The sequence below is a fragment of the Schistocerca gregaria genome, chromosome 1 (assembly GCF_023897955.1).
Source record: "Schistocerca gregaria isolate iqSchGreg1 chromosome 1, iqSchGreg1.2, whole genome shotgun sequence".
Lineage (NCBI taxonomy): Eukaryota > Metazoa > Arthropoda > Insecta > Orthoptera > Acrididae > Schistocerca > Schistocerca gregaria.
This window is the reverse complement of record NC_064920.1, coordinates 688,715,218-688,735,894: the sequence shown is the minus strand read 5'-3', so window position 1 is coordinate 688,735,894 and position 20,677 is coordinate 688,715,218. Positions and strand designations below refer to the sequence as shown.

Below are 20,677 nucleotides of genomic sequence, written 5' to 3'. Positions count from 1 at the left end.
GTACGCGATTTTAATACGCATCACTCAGCTTAGGCTACGAAGGTGGACACGGACAGAATAGATGAGCTGTTACTGTAGCTGTAGTAACAGATGAAGAGAACATACCTTCGTTCAATGAAGGCTGAGCTATGGGTAAAGCTGCGCCTAACCGGTGAGAAAGTGCTCTGCTTTGTGTTTCATTTTGACTTCCTTGAGACAATATTTAAGTTTAAAGATAACATTCGAAGCACTTGGTAGAAACAACCCAGACTTCGCTTTAAATCGATTTAGGGAAAGTTGATACATTCGAAGCACTTGGTAGAAACAACCCAGACTTCGCTTTAATTCGATTTAGGGAAAGTTGATACAGATTTTGTTTTTAGTTGTTTTCCTAAATAACTTAACCCGAACTGTTGTATGATGCCTTCAAAAATGGAGTAAGACAATTGCCTACCCTACACTTGTCCAATCCGATCTCCGTCTCTGAACACCGTCAATAATGAGGCGATCCCTGTCTCCTTTCTTCCTTCTTGTTCTTCACTATTACGCTCAATTTGATAACCAACAACAGACGAAAGCTGTATCTTGTGGTACCTGGAGCCCTTCAAATTCTATCACGCCTGTGATAATTGGGTTCACCCTCACCAAACACAGGGTCCGCTGAAAGCTTGTGAGGAGGAGGAGGAATGCCTCGTGCAAACAAAGAGGCTTTCTGCTGTATTAAGGCTCGGAACTGTCCTTGGATAACCATTCAAAAATGGTTCAAATGGCTCTGAGCACTATGGGACTTAACTTCTGAGGTCATCAGTCCCCTAGAACTTAGAACTACTTAAACCTAACTAACCTAAGGACATCACACACATCCATGCCCGAGGCAGGATTCGAACCTGCGACCGTAGCGGTCGCGCAGTTACAGACTGTAGCGCCTAGAAGCGCTCGGCCACACCGGCCGGCAATAACCATTCTAAAGTGACAAATCACAATCATTAATGATATTTGTCTCACTATATCTCCCAGTAGCAGGTACATACACTAACGCTATGATTCGTGTACTACACAGATCCTCCAGCTTGAAATAAAGGAAGAACTATCAACGGATGGGTCATCAACTGACATTGTCTTACATCCTACAGATTCTGCAAAAACGTTTGAGACCTGGGATGATGGTGAACAGATCGGTAATCAGGAAAAGATACACCGCCAATCCTGCTCCCTATTTCTAGTAAGCCTGGACGATGGAAATTCTTTCTACCACTCAAACTCGAATGTACAACCTTCAAAATGCACTCCAGAGTGACACTGTCGTTTGGGCGCTTCGGCCACAATGGCAGACTGTCAAGATTTAAGTGAGTTTGAACGTGGTATTATAGTCGGCGCACGAGCGATGGGACGCAGCAGCTCCGAGATAGCGATAAAGTGGAGATTTTGCCGTACAGCCGTTTCATGAGTATACCGTGAATATCAGGAATCCGGAAAAACATCAAATGTCTGACATAGTTGCGGCCGCAAAAAGATCGTGCAAGAACGGGTCCAACGACGACTGAAGAAAATCGTTCAAAGTGACAGAAGTGCCACCCTTCGGCAGATTTCAATGCTGGGCCATCAACAAGCGTCAGCGTGCGAACCATTCAAATAAATTTCATCGATACGGGGTTTCGGAGCCAAAGGCCCACTCACGTACCCTTGATGACGCACAAAGCTTTACGTCTCGCCTGGGCCCGTCAACATCAACATTGGACTGTTGATGATAGGAAACATGTCGCCCGGTCGGACGAGTCTACTTTCAAATTGTATTGTGCGGAAGGACGTGTACGGGTATGGATTGGTTCAAATGGCTCTGAGCACTATGGGACTTAACTGCTAAGGTCATCAGATCCCTAGAACTTAGAACTACTTAAACCTAACTAACGTAAGGACATCACACACTTCCATGCCCGAGGCAGGATTCGAACCTGCCACCGTAGCGGTCGCGCCATTCCAAACTGTAGCGCCTAGAACCGCTCGGCCACCCGGCCGGCTACGGGTATGGAGAGAACCTCATGAATCCATGGACTCTGCATGCCAGCAGGGGACTGTTCAAGCTGGTGGAGGGTCTGCAATGGTGTGGGATGTGTGCAGTTGGAGTGATATGGGACCCCTCTGACAGATGACACGTACGTACGTAAGCATTCTGTCTGATATGCTGCATCCATTCATGTCCATTGTGCATTCCGACGGATATGGGCAATTCCATTACGACAATGCGACACCCCACACGTCCAAAATTGCTACAGAGTTGCCCCAGGAACACTCCGCTGGCCACCAAACTCGCCAGACAGGAACATTATTGAGCATATCTGGGATGCCTTGCAAGGTGCTGTTCAGAAGAGATCTCCACCCCTCGTACTCTTCCGAATTTATGGACAGCCCAGCAGGATTCATGGTGTCAATTCCCTCAAGCACTGCTTCAGACATTAGTCGAGTCCGTGCCACCTCGTGCTGCGACACTTCTGCGCTTCCGCGGGGGCCCTACACGATATTTAGGCAGCTGCACCAGTGTACTACAGTTTATGTTGATTTCTAACGTAGTTTTTACAATAGGGGGCCTATCTAGTGCCATAAAAATCGAAAATAGCTAAAAACTGACACCAAATTTGTGTTTCTTTTTAGTTTTGTAAGAAGTCTGGGGAGTATGAGATAGTACATTACAGAACAGTCTATTTACGATTCTCTTCTAACGTATAGATATTTATTGAAGAATGCTCTTTACCTTCAATCACAAAAAAATTATGGAAAATACCAGAAAACCTTACCTTCCGCAGGAAGAATCGTAGATCTACCCAACAACGCGAAGTTTTGTTCCTTACACCTCCAGCCAAATCAGTGATTGTGGGACGTAAGAAACCTCTATGGAATGGAATGCCTGTTTTATTTAACGTACCAAATAAGCCACCGTACCTGTAGCCGAAGGGAAAAGTGCATAGATGTCATAATAAAACGACAAAAGCAATAAAGCTGTTTCCCAACAGGGAATAAACCAGTTTAATTATTGTCACTACGCCTGAGTCACAAACGGCAAAAATCTTCAAGATAGTCGTTTTTAAACGCCCCGTCGGATTAGGGCTCTGCCCTGTACTTCAACCTTCTTCGACTATTATTGCGAATTTTTTCGCGCTACAGCTGGCAAGTGCCCATTATCTGCGCACATACCGCTCAAAAATACTACCAGCTCGGCCACCAGTCTATGATAGTCCCGGGCGGGGCCGATATTCACCTATTCCCATCCTCTCGTGCGACGCCGCGCTTCTCTGCCTCTGTTTGTGCTACATTCTTCTATTTGTTTATTATCCGTCTCACTTACATTCAACAATTTTTTTAATTTTTTCTTTCGTTTGATAACTCGTTTAAATGCCGCGTCAAAGCGTTTTAGCAATACTAGAAGGATTTTTAATTTCATTCTTGATTGTCATACTAGTTCAAAACTTCGTTCGTTGTTTTGCGAGAACTGTTGAGTGTTGAACGTGTGGCGCTTGCGAATTATTTCTAAAATTAAAGAGAAAATAAGTGATTTAAGTGACAATGGCACAGATACTTTGTCTATGAGTGGTGGAATATCTTCTAAGAAAGCCAAAAGTCTTACTAAGTATAATCCGTACTGGAAAAAATAGTTATTCCTGGTTAAGACAAGTAAAAGGACAGTGTACAAGTCATACTGTCGCCTGCGCAATAAATATTTTTCGTGTGCTCTTGGAGGCGTTGCTGATTAAAACAACAAGCATCAACTAAATGTCACATAACTGCCATTAGCACTAGATTATCAAGTACTTTACCCAAAAATATTTCTCGAAGCCTGAACCATCGGCCTTGGAGACGGGCAATATTACTGCTGAAGAACTCGCAACTATTTATCACACGGTGAAGTATTCCCTTAGTTACAATACTATGGTTTGTCACACGAATTATTACTATACAATTGCTCAAAGTTTCAGCTGCGGAAGAACAAAATCGGAAGCTACTGTATGCAAAGTATTAGCCAAAGAATCTGTTAAAATGTTTTAAAGAGCATCCAAATGAAAAAATCTATACTTTTCAACAGCGACGGATGCAAATAGTAAAAGAACAGAAAACTGTTTCCAAATTGCTTACGATTCTTTGATTATGATACTGTGGTTGTAAATCGTCTACCGGAAGTTGAAGAATGTGAGGATGAATGTATATATCAAGTTTAAGAACTGACACTTTGGTGAAGAATGGATTGTCTTTAAACAAAGTTCCAACATACGCCGCTGACAATACTAATGTAAACTTCGGCAGTACCCATTTCATTTATATACTTCTTTTATCTGAAAATGATAAAATTGCCAAGGCTGGTTGCCCCGCCCATATTCACCACAATGCTGCAAAAGACAGTACTGACAAACTGGAACAGCATGTAGTTAAGTTTGATACTGAAAATATACAGTCACTTAAATAGATCTGGGAAACGAAGAGCGGACTAGCGACTCCACTCTGAAGCGAATGGGAAGCAATGAGAAGAAATAATAAAACATGTTGCCATACGATTTTTATCTCTTGGTTCTGCTGCCGAAAGAATATTAAGATTATGGCCTGTACTAAAATCTCATTTTCTGGAGTTTCGCAATGAATGTCCTTGTCTATTAGAAAAGTAATCACATTTGAAGAAGAAGGGGAAAAATTTTGGCGCATTTATCGTTTCTAAATAACGTAATGTTTTCAGTAGAGAGAACAATGAAGAAGAGTGAGTCAGATTTTCTGTCAGGTTAGAGATGCAGCAAGCTGACATGCATGGGATTCGCGAAAAATTGAGTAAAAAATAAAAGACAACTTTTTCGGAAGTAAGACAAGAGAAACAATGGGTGAATATAGCACTAACGCAAAAAGTAGCTATTCGGAACGATTTTCTACTGTTTTACACCAATATTATAGGATATTTGCTACGACGATATGATTTCTCAAAAAATCGCTCCTGTGAACGGGAACGCGTTATGCAGACCTTGGTGCCTCTCGCGTCCATCTAGAAAAGATAACCTGCAGATGCCTAAATAAGACGAAACGCGTCGATGAAAAATAAAAAATTGCAACCAAGAGTGTTTTTAACCAATACTATTTCTCAGGAAACTACATCCTTCCCAAGATGCTGTTTTTAAACATAAAATCACCAATACATTACGACGACTTTCAAAAAGCTGCGGAAGTTTTAAGGATCGATCAACTAAACATGGACTCCTTATACGAAGAAATTCAAGAAATTAAAAGATGCCTGGATATGGCACAGTCTTTTGATGACAAAACTAAGGGTACGATTGAGCAATTGAAGAAAATCGTGGAAGGGTTTTCCAAGAGTGAAATCTCTAACATTTTTCATTTTTGGTATCCCTAGTTCCAACTGCTTCGTAGAAAGTGTTTTTCCACAGATGGTATTAAAATGGACTCAGGTACAAAATAAATGTACCCCGAATTCGATCAAAAGTGAATTAATGACCATTTTCAACTATATTACAATTGCATTGATTTTTTTAAATATGTAAAATCAAACAAAAACATCTTAAACCTTACACATTCTTCATTAAAATATAATAAAGACAAATCACAAAAGAAAAACTAAATTTGTATTTCATTTCTCCCGGGTAAAAATATGAAATCCCGATATTTTTCCCTGGAGTGTCCTGACTGTACGCATCAGACTGTGTTTAAATGCTATAGGACACAGGAGAGGTCATGCCTTTACATGTAGAACTTTGTAGGCTTTTGGTGAGGCTAGATTTGAGTAATGGCATGCGGGAGTGGCAGATGACGTCGTTGCACGTACAAATATTATAAAATTTGCGGTGCACCGAACTAAAAATTGCCTATTTTCTTTCTTCGTCGAATTAGTATGTTCCTTATTCCTTCATGCTGAAGCCGCTGGACAAATTTGGATGAGAAAAGTCATTCATTGAAGTCAACTATGAAATGAATGCATTAAATTTAGCGTAGATATAAGTTCTTTCAGTTAAGTAGACTTGTGAGTCGCGAGCGGCACGTATTCTCTCTCTCTCTCTCTCTCTCTCTCTCTCTCTCTCTCTCTCTCTCACCTTTTTTTTTCTAATGGGACGTGCGTGGTTTGTTCGGCCGCAGGTAACTGTTTCACCGCGGGGCGCAGCAAGTAAATCGTAATTACATTATTACTCTTGAACGTGCCGCTAGAGATCAAGGATCCCCTATACTGAAAAAATCGAAAAGTATCGCTTAATAAGCTACAAAATTTTGTCGTTGGGGTTCATCTTCACATTGTATAACCAATAATAAAAAGTTCCTTATAAGCGAATTTAATTACATGGGCTAAGGTTGTGTTACAGACTGTCAGTATCCCTACGTTTCTTAAGACGGGCGCTATTATGGTTTGTTAAAGAGGACACGGCCAATATCCTTCCTCACCTTTCAAAAATCCAAGTTTTTAATTCGTCTCTTACTGGCCTCGACAGTGGAAATGGGAGGGGGGAGCAGACTTTATTATCATTTCTTCCGGACTCAGAAAGGCCGGTATTACACTATCAAATTTCTTTGTCAAATATCTTTGTCAAAGACATTTGATGGTGTAGTAGGGAACTTTGTCAAATGTCGTCCAATATTTGATCAAATCTAGAGCCTCACTGTAGATTTGATCAAAGAAATCGCTTGCCTTTTGTTCACTGCAATGTGACATGTTACCACATGGAGCGCTAGTATCGCTGCAGCGTTCTGTCGTCTGTAGCGTTTTTATAAACATTGCCGCTAAATACAGTGGGCGTGTGCCGACAACTACAAAATTAATAGAGATGTATGAAGCTTATGAGGCGCCTTACAACGTGAGGCACCATGAATACAAAAATAGATTAAGAAGATTGGAGACCTAACCCAACCTGACCTAACCTAACCTAACCTAACCCTCTCCTGTAGCAAGGAATCGGAGTGTTACAGTGAGCCTGTCTTCTGCAGCTGTAGCAGTTCTTAAGTGAACATTGTGCTTTGTGATATGAGGATACACTTCACTGAGCACATACAGAAATGTATGATCATCCTCTGTTAAGTAATTGATGTATGACTTGACTTCCTCCACTATAAGCTCACGTAACAAGTTTTGTTGAATTCTTTTATCGTGTCGTCGTAAAACCCACGGCTTCACCCATGTACGTTTCCTTTTTTCCCCCTCATCTCTTCCGCATGTGCACACAGTGTAGTGGTGGTACATGCAACTGCTGCGGTTAATAACAAGTTGTTGTTGTCAGCCATCTTGAACTTTGACAAAAAATACCTCTTCTAGCGCTACGTCAAAGATCTTTGTCAAATATGTTTGACGGAATATTTGATCACATCTTTGATCAAATCTTTGACAAAGAAATTTGATAGTGTAATACCGGCCAAAGAAGACCGTACTGCATGGAAAGCCGCATCCGTAACGCAGCAGCCTTTGACAACAAATTTGGTTTTTATGTGGGGAACTACAGACTATATGTTGTCTCATGAAACGTAATCAAACACTTTATCTTACTGAATATCATAAGAGACCCCCAATCGTTTAGATTTTGCCCAAACAGTTCGTGGAAGACAATCAACTCCTAAAGGTTCGTACAACCATGTATTTATATTACGGTTTTTTTACACACTGTTGCTCCCACGTGGATTTTGTCACTTGTGTAGATTAACTGAGAGGAGTCTGATGATCTTTCCGACACACTGACGCCGTATGCCCTCAGAGGCAGTTATGGTGATAAAGGGCAGCAGCCGTTTTATGCAGAGCATCGTGTGGGGAGCCCTGTTCGGAATACACAAAATGGAAAACACAGTCCGCCCGCAGCCGGGTAGGCTGCCACATACATATGTATGTATTTTGGCAAGTGCGTTGACAATGGACTGCCGGCTCACGCACACGCACACTTTCACGCGTGATGCGTACACGCGCCCGCAGGATCGGCCGAGCGGCGCGACGCAAGAGAATGTGACCCGACGTTCCCACGGACACCCTGGCGTCGCACTTCCGAGGGCCGTCCGCCTCTTCTTCGTCGGAAGGAAATGTCCGAGTGAAACTAGACCTGGAACCACGCAGTCATGTCACATTCCATTGTTGACGTCATGTATGACAGTAAAGTGGTGTTTACGATGTTGTTGTTGTTGTGGTCTTCAGTCCTGAGACTGGTTTGATGCAGCTCTCCATGCTACTCTATCCTGTGCAAGCTTCTTCATCTCCCAGTACCTACCGCAATCTACATCATTCTCAATCTGCTTAGTGTATTCATCTCTTCGTCTCCCTCTACGATTTTTACCCTCCACGCTGCCCTCCAATGTTAAATTTGTGATTCCCTGATGCCTCAGAACATGTGCTACCAACCGGTCCGTTCCACTTGTCAAGTTGTGCCACAAACTCCTCTTCTCCCCAATTCAATTCAATACCTCCTCATTAGTTATGTGATCTACCCATCTAATCTTCAGCATTCTTCTGTAGCACCACATTTCGAAAGCTTCTATTCTCTTCTTGTCTAAACTATTTATCGTCCACGTTTCACTTCCATACATGGCTACACTCCATACAAATACTTTCAGAAACGACTTCCTGACACTTAAATCTATACTCGATGTTAACAAATTTCTCTTCTTCGGAGACGCTTTCCTTGCCATTGCCAGTCTACATTTTATATCCTCTCTACTTCGACCATCATCAGTTATTTTGCTCCCCAAATAGCAAAACTCCTTTACTACTTTAAGTGTCTCATTTCCTAATCTAACTCCCTCAGCATCACCCGACTTAATTCAACTACATTCCATTATCCTCGTTTTGCTTCTGTTGATGTTCATCTTACATCCTCCATTCCGTTCAACTGCTCTTCCAGGCCCTTTGCTGTCTCTGGCAGAATTAGAATGTCATCGGCGAACCTTAAAGTTTTTATTTCTTCTCCATGGATTTTAATTCCTACTCCAAATTTTTCTTTTTTCAGTCGGTTATGTGAAATCAGTGCAGCAAGGTGGACTGGCGTGAAGACCTGACAGAAAGGAGCTATCGTGTTTGTACATGCCGAGGACTGCACCGCGAACGAAGCTGCGCGGTTTGTCGTCGTATGAGCATGGACTATCCAAAGAACGGTGCACCACTAGCAGCCAAGTACAAGGGGCGTTCAGTAAGTAATGCAACACATTTTTTTCTCGGCTTATTTCGGTTGCGGGACATTGTGGAATATTGCCGCTTCAGTCCCTATAGTGCCGTCTGTAACGGAGGTGTGTTTCAAGCAGAGAGCTGTCACTGAGTTTCTTTTGGAGGAAAGCCAGAGCTTCGCAGATGCCTATAGGCGTTTGCAGATTGTCTACGGAGACTTGGCAGTGAACAAAAGCATGGTGCATCGTTGGGCGAGACGTATGTCATCATAGCAACAAGGTCGTACACACCTGTTCAGTCTCACGTGTGACGTCCGGCAGCACACAGCTGTATCTTCGATGATCACAATCAAACACCTTGTAAGTAGGCTGTTTAGGTTTTTATGTTGGTAACGCCACGTAGCGCTCTGTATGAAAATCACTGACGCTGTGGCTGGTTGGCATTGTTGGAATATTCGCTTGTGTAGTGTTGGGCAGTTGATGTGAACAGCACGTAGCATTGGGTAGTTGGAGGTGAGCCGCCAGCAGTGGTGAATGTGGGGAGAGAGATGCCAGAGTTTTGAGCGGACGATCTGGACGTGAGTCCATCAGAAAAAGCAAACTTGTTTAATTGGATGTCACAAAATTATATATATATTATGACTTTTGAACTTTATTAAGGCAAATATATTGTTTGTTCTCTATCAAAATCTTTCATTTGCTAACTATGTCTATCACTAGTTGGTGCCTTCAGTAGTTTGAATCTTTTATTTAGCTGGCAGTATTGGCGCTCGCTGTATTGCAGTAGTCCGAGTAACGAAGATTTTTGTGAGATAAGTGATTCATAAAAGGTATAGGTTATTGTTAGTCAGGGCCATTCTTTTGTAGGGATTATTGAAAGTCAGATTGCGTTGCGCTTAAAATATTGTGTGTCAGTTTAGTGGTGATCAGAATAAATAAAGAGAATACTGTTTGAGTACGTTGAGTTTTGCTCAACTATTTGAAAATCAAATGTCGCAGAAGTTTACCAGCACAGTCATTTTTACACTACTGACCATTAAAATTGCTGCACCAAAAGGAAATGCAGATGATAAACGGGTATTCATTGGACAAATACATTACACTAGAACTGACATGTGATTACATTTTCACGCAATTTTGGTGCATAGATTCTGAGAAATCAGTACCCAGAACAACCACCTCTGGCCGTAATAACGGCTGTATACGCCTGGGCAAAAGGAGCTTGGATGGCGTGTACAGGTACAGTTGCCCATGCAGCTTCAACACGATACCACAGTTCATTAAGAGTAGTGACTGGCGTATTGTGACGAGCCAGTTGCTCGGCCATCATTGACCAGACGTTTTCAATTGGTGAGAGATCTGGAGAATGTGCTGGCCAGGGCAGCAGTCGAACATTTTCTGTATCCAGAAAGGCCCGTACAGGACCTGCAACATGCAGTCGTGTATTATCCTGCTGAAATGTAGAGTTTCGCAGGGATCGAATGAAGGGTAGAGCCACAGGTCGTAGCACATCTGAAATGTAAGGTCCACTGTTCAAAGTGCTGTCAATGCGAACAAGAAGTAGCCGAAACGCGTAACCAATGGCACCCCATACCATCACGCCGGGTGATACGCCAGTACGGCGATGACGAATACACGCTTCCAATGTGCGTTCACCGCCATGTCACCAAACACGGATGCGACCATCATGATGCTGTAAACAGAACCTGGATTCATCCGAAAACATGACGTTTTGCCATTCGTGCAACCAGGTTCGTCGTTGAGTACACCATCGCAGGCGATCCTGTCTGTGATGCAGCGTTAAGGGTAACAGCAACCATGGTCTCCGAGCTGATAGTCCATGCTGCTGCAAACGTCGTCGAACTGTTCGTGCAGATGGTTGTTATCTTGCAAACGTCCCCATCTGTTGACTCAGGGATCGAGACGTGGCTGCACGATCCGTTACATCCATGCGGATAAGATGCCTGTCATCTCGACTGCTAGTGATACAAGGCCGTTGGGATCCAGCACGGCGTTCCGTATTACCCTCCTGAACCCACCGATTCCATATTCTGCTAACAATTATTGGATCTCGACCAACGCGAGCAGCAATGTCGCGATACGATAAACCGCAATCGCAATAGGCTACAATCCGACCTTTATCAAAGTCGGAAACGTGATGGTACGCATTTCTCCTCCTTACACGAGGCATCACAACAACGTTTCACCAGGCAATGCCGGTCAAGTGCTGTTTGTGTGTGAGAAAACGGTTGGAAACTTTCCTCATGTCAGCACGTTGTAGGTGTCGCCACCGGCGCTAACCTTGTGTGAATTCTCTGAAAAGGTAATCATTTGCATATCACGGCATCTTCTTCCTGTCGGTTAAATTTCGCGTCTGTAGCACGTAATTTTCGTGGTGTAGCAATTTTAATGGCCAGTAGTGTATTAGGATGCAGAATGTTCCTGACGTATCGCTGTACAGGCCGTGACCTAAGTCATACTCCATTGCTCCCAACACTATGAAGCCAAGAATAGCACCGTTGTGCCTCTCCAAAACATTGGATGAACAGAACCTCTCCCCACGTTGCCGCCATAATAGCTAATGATGGTCATCCGAGATAGTGAGAGTCGCTATTCATCGCTGAACACAACGGGAAGCCATTCATTAACAGGTCACGCATCTCTTCAAACGCAGCAGTTTGTGTTGTGGTGTTACCGGGAGCCTACGCATGGGACCGTAATTCACTCAAATGTGGTCGACCCCCGAAACCTTGACGACTGGTATTCCTACCTCGACGTTCCCATGCAGTTCAACATCGCGCCACTGTCACATCCAAATGCTCCACAGATACGGATATTGCACAATTCCACCAGTCAGCCAAATGGAGACTGGCAATGAGGCCAATTTCAGACTCCGTCAGTTGCTGAGAGCGCTGTCTCATACGAATACCCGCCATCTCCGTGTTCTTCGTAGTGACCACTCAACAACAGGTGGTGTTACCGTCCCTTATATAACCTACCAGGATTGGTAAGATACACTACACACGAGCAAAACTAATGTGGTCGTTCTGACTGTCACAGAGAACTACAACTCTATAATCATTTACATACCCGCCGATGGTGTGTTCGTGTTCTAAGTTACACTGAGGTGCGACCATGTCTCCTGGGTGCTTCATTTTTCGTCAGGCAGTGTGTTTCACTCTAATTCTATAGCTGACGTGCGAACTCGATTCGTTTGTCGTTTATAAGAATGTGCTGCGTCGGCAACGCATGTATAAGACAACAAGTGTCTGGCGCAGCTGTTACATCGGTTACTGCTGCTACAGTGACAGTTTAGCAAGACTGAACTGAATTTAAGCGTGGTGTTACATTCGGCGCACGAGCGATGGGACACAGCATCTCCTAGGTAGCGACGAAATGGATATTTTCCTGCATGACCATTTCACGAGTGTACCGTGAATATCAGGAATGAGGTAAAATGTCAAATCTCAGACATCACTGCGACCAGAACAAGCTCCTACAAGAACGGGACCAACGACTACTGAAGAAAATCGTTCAACGTGACAGAAGTACAACCCATCCGGAAATTGCTGCAGGTTTCAACCCTGGGCCATCAGCAAGCGTCAGCGTGCGAAACATTCAACGGAACATCATCGATACGCGCTTTCGGAGCCGAAGGCTCACTCGTGTACCCTTGATAACTGCGCGACGCAAAGCTTTACGCCTGCCCTGGGCCCGTCAACACCGACACTGGACAGTTTATGACTGGAAACAAAATGGTTCAAATGGCACTGAGCACTATGGGACTTAACTTCTGAGGTCACGAGTCCCCTAGAACTTAGAACTACTTAAACCTAACTAACCTAATTACATCGCACATATCCATACCCGAGGCAGGATTCGAACCTGCGACCGTAGAGGTCGCGCGGGTCCAGATTGAAGAGCCTAGAACCGCTCGACCACACCGGCCCCCCGACTGGGAACATGCTGCCTGGTCAACGAGTCTCGTTTCATATTGTATCCAGCGGATGGACGCGTACGGGTATGGAGACAACCTCATGAATCCATGGACTCTGCATGTTACCAGGGGTGGAGTGATATGGGACGCCTGGTACGTGTAGATGCGACTCTGACAAGTGACACGTACATAAGCATCCTGTCTGATCACCTGCATCCATTCATGTCCGACGGACTTGGGGAATTCCAGCAGCACAATGCGACAACCCACACGTCCAGAATTGCTACAGACTGACTCCAGGAACACTCTTCTGAGTTTAAACACTTCCACTGGCCGCCAAACCCCCCAGACATGAACATTATTTAGCATATCTGTGATGCCTTGCAACGTCCTGTTCAGAAGAGATCTCCACCCCCTCGTACTCTTACGGATTTATGGGCAGCCCTGCAGGATTCATGGTGTTAATTCCCTCCAGCAGTACTTCAGACATAGTCGAGTCTATGCCACGTCATGTTGCGGCACTTCTGCGTGCTGGCGGGTGTCCTACACGATATTAGGCAGGTGTACCGGGTTGTTTGGCTCTTCAGTGTAGAAGTGTATTAACGAAAGACGTCCAGAACAATGGAAAATGACTTTTTGTAAGGTTCATCATTATATGTTTGCGTGCTGACCGGCAGCAACTTGATAACTGTCGTTTTTCTACAACGCTCTTTTGTCCGCATTACTTTCCCTGTCCCACAACTCTGTTCGTCTATGAATCCTACTTATGATATCTGTAGTTGTCTCACAATACTGGCGAAACCAAAATGAAATATTTACATGGCCATGCTTGTTATTTCAAACCTTTTTTAATGAATTTTTTGAGCCATTCTACCTAAATCTCAGAAGTTCTGATTCGGGAGGCATACAGGTGAGAAGTGCGCATTAATAACTTCTGCCTGAGTCACCTATAGCCAAAAACCAAAAAGTGATCATGAAACTAGTTGTCACTAGTATACAGTCTTTCATATTGATAAAGGTCTTACTAATTCTCGGACCGGTGTCTCTTACGATATATTCAAAAGCATGTTTCGACATTCCGCTGAAATTGTGAAAACGATTTATGTCCAGCATCGGTTCACGAGTTTAAGTTTGGAAGCAGATCGCTTACTAAAAGACGAAAGCATCCACATAACCCAGTTTCTCCCTTTCTTGGTAATGTATTTCCCTTTGTGTAATGCAAAAGTAGCCAGTGTACAATTTCAATGGTCCCTGTAAAAGTACCTTTCGGGAGATGTAAAGGAATTTGAGGCGGTGTGGGAGGGGGGTTGCTTTGGAGGTACAGAAAGGTGAATTTAAGAAAAGAAAGATGGAGCGAAAGGCTTTCGAGAACGTTTAGGGAGTGACAGACGTTAGTCCAGAAGGCCTGAGAATCTTCTTTTCACTTTTGTTAGTTCATTAAAGTCGGGGATGCTCCGCATATCCACAGAGTCTGTAGTTTCTCTCTACGAGCAATTTCTGCCTCTGTAGTAATGGCGCGTCATGCGGCTATTACAAACACGGTCGGAGCGTTGTTTCGGCTTGCGCTAGGGAAACCTTTTATCAACTACATCCGCGGGGAAATCGACGAAAACGTCTCGTTATTCTTACACTTGACAATGCCGCGCTGATGAGTTGCTTTGTTCGACTGATATATACAAGCGCAAATCAGCGAGCTGTGATGAATGCTACTTCCAATTTATACGGGAGGAGATGTACTTGGGAAGGACAGGGCCCAAACATGCTTGTTTTGTCGTGGCGCGCAACTCGTTCTATTTGTGTTTCTCTCATTCTTTCTGTGTGTGCGTGCACGCGCTGCACGCGAATGCTCCACAGAGAAAGAGAGAGACAGAACTGAATCTCTGCGTGATGAATAGGCAGAGCCCCGGATTACAACCGGTAACAGCGCTCCTAGTGGAGACGCCAGCAAGCAGGGCTCGGCTCCGTGTTCCTTTGTGCCCGTGAAGCCAGGAGCTTCAAAAAACAGCCGCCTTTCTGGCTGGTAGCAAGACGCTGCTAGTTCGCGGTTGGGTAACCTTGCAAGCAACCACATAAATTACTGGTCTAACAGCTTCCGCCTTCCTCTTGCTACATGCAATGCGTCTGAGAGACGGAAGTATAAGTAACTCTTCAAAGATCATCGCGGTAAATATGACATTTTTCGTCTACTATGCATATTCCGCATAATTCATTGGCAGTACACGTGTTTATTTCTTGTAGAATGTAGCACATGCTAGTCCTACTTAATAACCATTTTCCATTTTACCTTAAATGGTTTCTCAGTTGCGAATAACGGCAACATCACCTGTAGAATGGAATGACAACAATGAACGTTTATGCCGGACCGAGACTAGAACCCGGATTTCGGTCGCCTTACCATTTGGCTTTCCTTGCACGACCCATGGCTATATCCAAACTTCCATATGTTGTCAAACCATGCGTCTACGACCTGCAGTCCTACATCCATTATATATATTCCCGTACCGGTCAGACGTTGTACTTGAAAAGTCGCTTGCCCGGTATCGGCAGAGAAACACGATATTGCAGTGTCTGTGTTATTCTGATTACGATGCAAAGTTCCTTTGGATACGCATGTGCATCGTAATCACAATACCACAGGCACTGCAATGTCGTACTTTTCATTTTGTTTTCCACGGACGGTACTGAATTTTTCTTTTTTTTTTTTTAGGTTACTGCACTTCATTATTAATCGTAAGGCTTGGCGTTTAGCGTCTCTAAGACGACTAGGCCATTCAAGCGCTGCATAAGATAGGCGAACAAAGATGAGAAAGCGAACAGACCGAGACTTTTTTTAATGAAGTGGTTTCGGGAGTGGTAAGTGATTTAATCTGTGTGAGAGACACTACAGTACATCGGAGAGGAGCAATTAAACATCTCCGCCATGGAAGACGAAGCAGTACGCGAGAGAGATTTTCACAGTGCCACGATAGTGTTGACTCTTGTAAAAAGGCTGAGCACGTAGAATTAGATAGCCACGATAAGGTATACGAATGGGAAGTTCAACTAACGATGACAGCGACAAACCAAGCGATAAAAACGAAATTACTGAATCGTCAAGACCTCACGTACACGTTCCACATCAAATCAATTTCTTAATGACAACGTACTGCCCACTGAGAATATAAGTTGTAGAAGCAAACGTTCAGGAAATTGGACATTTGTGGTAAGTTCCTATGGGATCAAACTGCTAAGATCAGCGGTCCCTAGGTTTACACACTATTTAATCTAGCTTAAACTAACTTGCGCTAAGGACAACACACACACAATCCATGCCCGAGGGAGGACTCGAACCTCCGACGGGGGGCAAGGCGCCCTAGACCGCACGGCTAACCGCGCGCGGTAAACGTTCAGGAGGACGTTTGTAAAGAAGTTATATACACACATCAAAAAAGTTTTGCATCACTCCGGTTGTCAGAAGTACTGAAGATAGATATTGTACTACAGACACAGTTCCTTTGACTGTTCAGAGATGTCACTAAACCCGCCCAAAGATGTAAAAAACCATGAATGAGCAGCGCCTAATAGACGGAGGGGGTCCGACAGCCGATCAGTTCCAGTCATTCCACCAGGAAGGAAGTCCACGGCTCGTGTTGTCTATAGTTCAACCATACCTAGACGGTCAATACCACAGTTCGATCGCGTTGGCATTGTTACTTTGTGCCAGGAAGGGCTCTCAACAAGGGAAGTGTCCAACCGTCTCGGAGTGACCCAAAGCGATGTTGTTCGGACATGGAGGAGATACAAAGAGACAGGAACTGCCGATGACATGCCTCGCTCAGGCCGCCCAAGGGAGGATGACCGCGACCTACGGTTTATGGCTCGGAGGAAACCTGACAGCTACCATGTTGAATAACGCTTTTCGTGCAGCGACAGGACGTCGTGTTACGACTCAAACTATGCCCAATAGGCTCCTTGATGCGCAACTTCACTCCCGACGCCCATGACGTGGTCCATCTTTGCAACCACGACACCATGCCGAATGGAGCGCTCAGGATTGGCATCACTTTCTCTTCACCGATGAGTGTCGCAAATGCCTTCAACCAGACGATCGTTGGAGACGTGTTTGGAGGCGACCAGGTCAGGCTGACCGCTTTAAACACACTGTCCAACGAGTGCAGCAAGGTGGAGGTTTCCTGCTGTTTTGGAGTAGCATTGTGTGGGGCCGACGTACGCCGCTGGTGGTCATGGAAGCCGCCATAACGGCTTTACGATACGTGAATGCCATCCTCCGACCGAAGTGCAACCATATAGGGGGCATACTGACGAGGCATTCGTCTTCATGGACGACAATTCGCGTCCCCACCGTGCACATCTTGTGATTGACTTCCTTTAGGACAACGACATCGCTCGGCTAGAGTAGCCACCATGATCTCCAGCCATGAACCGTATCGAACATGCCTGGGATGGATTGAAAAGGTCTGTTTATGGACGACGTGACCCAGCAACCATTCTGAGGGATCTACGCCGTTGAGGAGTGGGACAATCGCGACCAACAGTGCCTTGATGAACTTGTGGATAGTACGCCTCGACGAATTCAGGCATGCATCAATGAAAGAGGACATGCTACTGGGTATTAGAGGTACCGGTGTATACAGCCATCTGGAGCACCACCTCTGAAGGTGTCGCTGTATGATGGTACAACATGCAATATGTGGTTCTCATGAGCAATGAAATGGGCGCAAATGATGTTTATGTTGATCGCTAATCCAATTTTCTTTACAGGTTCCGGAACTCTCGGAATTGAAGTGATGTAAAACTTCTTTGGATGTGTGTAGATGGGTCGCTATGTAGAGATGTTGAATCTAATGTTCATGGAAAAGCAAAAATATTATTAAAATCTTTAAGGATGGAAAAAACAAACCGAAAACAGTAACAAATAATGGTTTAGCTTTATATACAAAATTACAGTCACAGATATTACTAAGCAGAGATATAGACATGTTGTTGTTGTTGTCTTCAGTCCTGACACTGGTTTGATGCAGCTCTCCATGCTACTCTATCCTGTGCAATCTGCTTCATCTCCCAGTACCTACTGCAACCTACATCCTTCTGAATCTGCTTAGTGTATTCATCTCTTGGTCTCCCTCTACGATTTTTACCCTCCACGCTGCCCTCCAATGCTAAATTTGTGATCCCTCGATGCCTCAAAACATGTCCTACCAACCGATCCCTTCTTCTAGTCAAGTTGTGCCACAAACTTCTCTTCTCCCCAATCCTATTCAATACCTCCTCATTAGTTACGTGATCTACCCATCTAATCTTCAGCATTCTTCTGTAGCACCACATTTCGAAAGCTTCTATTCTCTTCTTGTCCAAACTAGTTATCGTCCATGTTTCACTTCCATACATGGCTACACTCCAAACAAATACTTTCATAAACGACTTCCTGATACATAAATCTATATTCGATGTTAACAAATTTCTCTTCTTGAGAAACGCTTTCCTTGCCATTGCCAGTCTACATTTGATATCCTCTCTACTTCAACCATCATCAGTTATTTTACTTCCTAAATAGCAAAACTCCTTTACTACTTTAAGTGTCTCATTTCCTAATCTAATTCCCTCAGCATCACCCGATTTAATTTGACTACATTCCATTATCCTCGTTTTGCTTTTGTCGATGTTCATCTTATATCCTTCTTTCAAGACACTGTCCATTCCGTTCAACTGCTCTTCCAAGTCCTTTGCCGTCTCTGACAGAATTACAATGTCATCGGCGAACCTCAAAGTTTTTATTTCTTCTCCATGAATTTTTCTTTTGTTTCCTTTACTGCTTGCTCAAAATACAGATTGAATAACATCGGGGAGAGGCTACAACCCTGTCTCACTCCTTTCTCAACCACTGCTTCCCTTTCATGCCCCTCGACTCTTATGACTGCCATCTGGTTTCTGTACAAATTGTAAATAGCCTTTCGCTCCCTGTATTTTACCCCTGCCACCTTCAGAATTTGAAAGAGAGTATTCCAGTCAACATTGTCAAAAGCTTTCTCTAAGTCTACAAATGCTAGAAACGTAGGTTTGCCTTTTCTTAATCTTACTTCTAAGATAAGTCGTAACGTCAGTATTGCCTCACGTGTTCCAACACTTCGACGGAATCCAAACTGATCCTCCCCGAGGTCCGCATCTACCAGTTTTTCCATTCGTCTGTAAAGAATTCGCGTTAGTATTTTGCAGCTGTGACTTATTAAACTGATAGTTCGGTAATTTTCACATCTGTCAGCACCTGCTTTCTTTGGGATTGGAATTATTATATTCTTCTTGAAGTCTGAGGGTATTTCACCTGTCTCATACATCTTGCTCACCAGCTGGTAGAGTTTTGTCATGACTGGCTCTCCCAAGGCCGTCAGTAGTTCTAATGGAATGTTGTCTACTCCGGGGGCCTTGTTTCGACTCAGGTCTTTCAGTGCTCTGTCAAACTCTTCACGCAGTATCTTACCTCCCATTTTGTCTTCATCTACACCCTCTTCCATTTCCATAATATTGTCCTCAAGTACATCGCTCTTGTATAAACCCTCTATATTCTCCTTCCACCTTTCTGCCTCCCCTTTCTTTGCTTAGAACTGGGTTGCCATCTGAGCTCTTGATGTTCATACAAGTGGTTCTCTTCTCTCCAAAGGTCTCTTTAATTTTCCTGTAGGCAGTATCTATCTTACCCCTAGTGAGATAAGCTTCTACATCCTTACATTTGTCCTCTAGCCATCCCTGCTTAGCCATTTTGCACTTCCTGTCAATCTCATTTTTGAGATGTCTGTATTCCTTTTTGCCTGCTTCATTTACTGCATTTTTATATTTTCTCCTTTCATCAATTAAATTCAATATTTCTTCTGTTACCCAAGGATTTCTAGCAACCCTCGTCTTTTTACCTACTTTATCCTCTGCTGCCTTCACTACTTCATCCCTCAGAGCTACCCATTCTTCTTCAACTGTGTTTCTTTCCCCCATTGCTGCCAATTGTTCCCTTATGCTCGCCTTGAAACTCTGTACAACCTCTGGTTCTTTCAGTTTATCCAGGTCCCATCTCCTTAAATTCCCATCTTTTTGCAGTTTCTTCAGTTTTAGCCTACAGGTCATAACCAATAGATTGTGGTCAGAGTCCACATCTGCCCCTGGAAATGTCCTACAATTTAAAACCTGATTCCTAAATCTCTGTCTTACCATTATATAATCTATCTGATACCTGTCAGTATCTCCAGGATTCTTCCATGTATACAACCTTCTTTTATGATTCTTGAACCAAGTGTTAGCTATGAATAAGTTATGCTCTGTGCAAAATTCTACCAGACGGCTTCCTCTTTCATTTCTTAGCCCCAATCCATAATCACCTACTATGTTTCCTTATCTCCCTTGTCCTACTGACGAATTCCAGTCACCCATGACTATTAAATTTTCGTCTCCCTTCACTACCTGAATAATTTCTTTTATCTCATCATACATTTCATCAATTTCTTCATCATCTGCAGAGCTAGTTGGCATATAAACTTGTACTACTGTCGTAGGCATGGAGGTAAAAAAATGAAGGGAGTTGTCTTTATGTCACAAACTTGAAGCCGACGTTCGCCATGTAACATAGCCCAAAACATTACGTTTACCGTATTTATACCTCTATATTCACTGCGG

The 20,677-nt window shown here is 43.7% G+C and overlaps 1 protein-coding gene across 2 annotated transcripts in view; it reads right to left on the bottom strand.

The window, feature by feature from the left end:
• Positions 1 to 20,677, bottom strand: part of LOC126364588 (tyrosine-protein phosphatase non-receptor type 13-like) — a 400,236-nt gene that overhangs the window by 144,800 nt on the left and 234,759 nt on the right. The window lies entirely within an intron of this gene.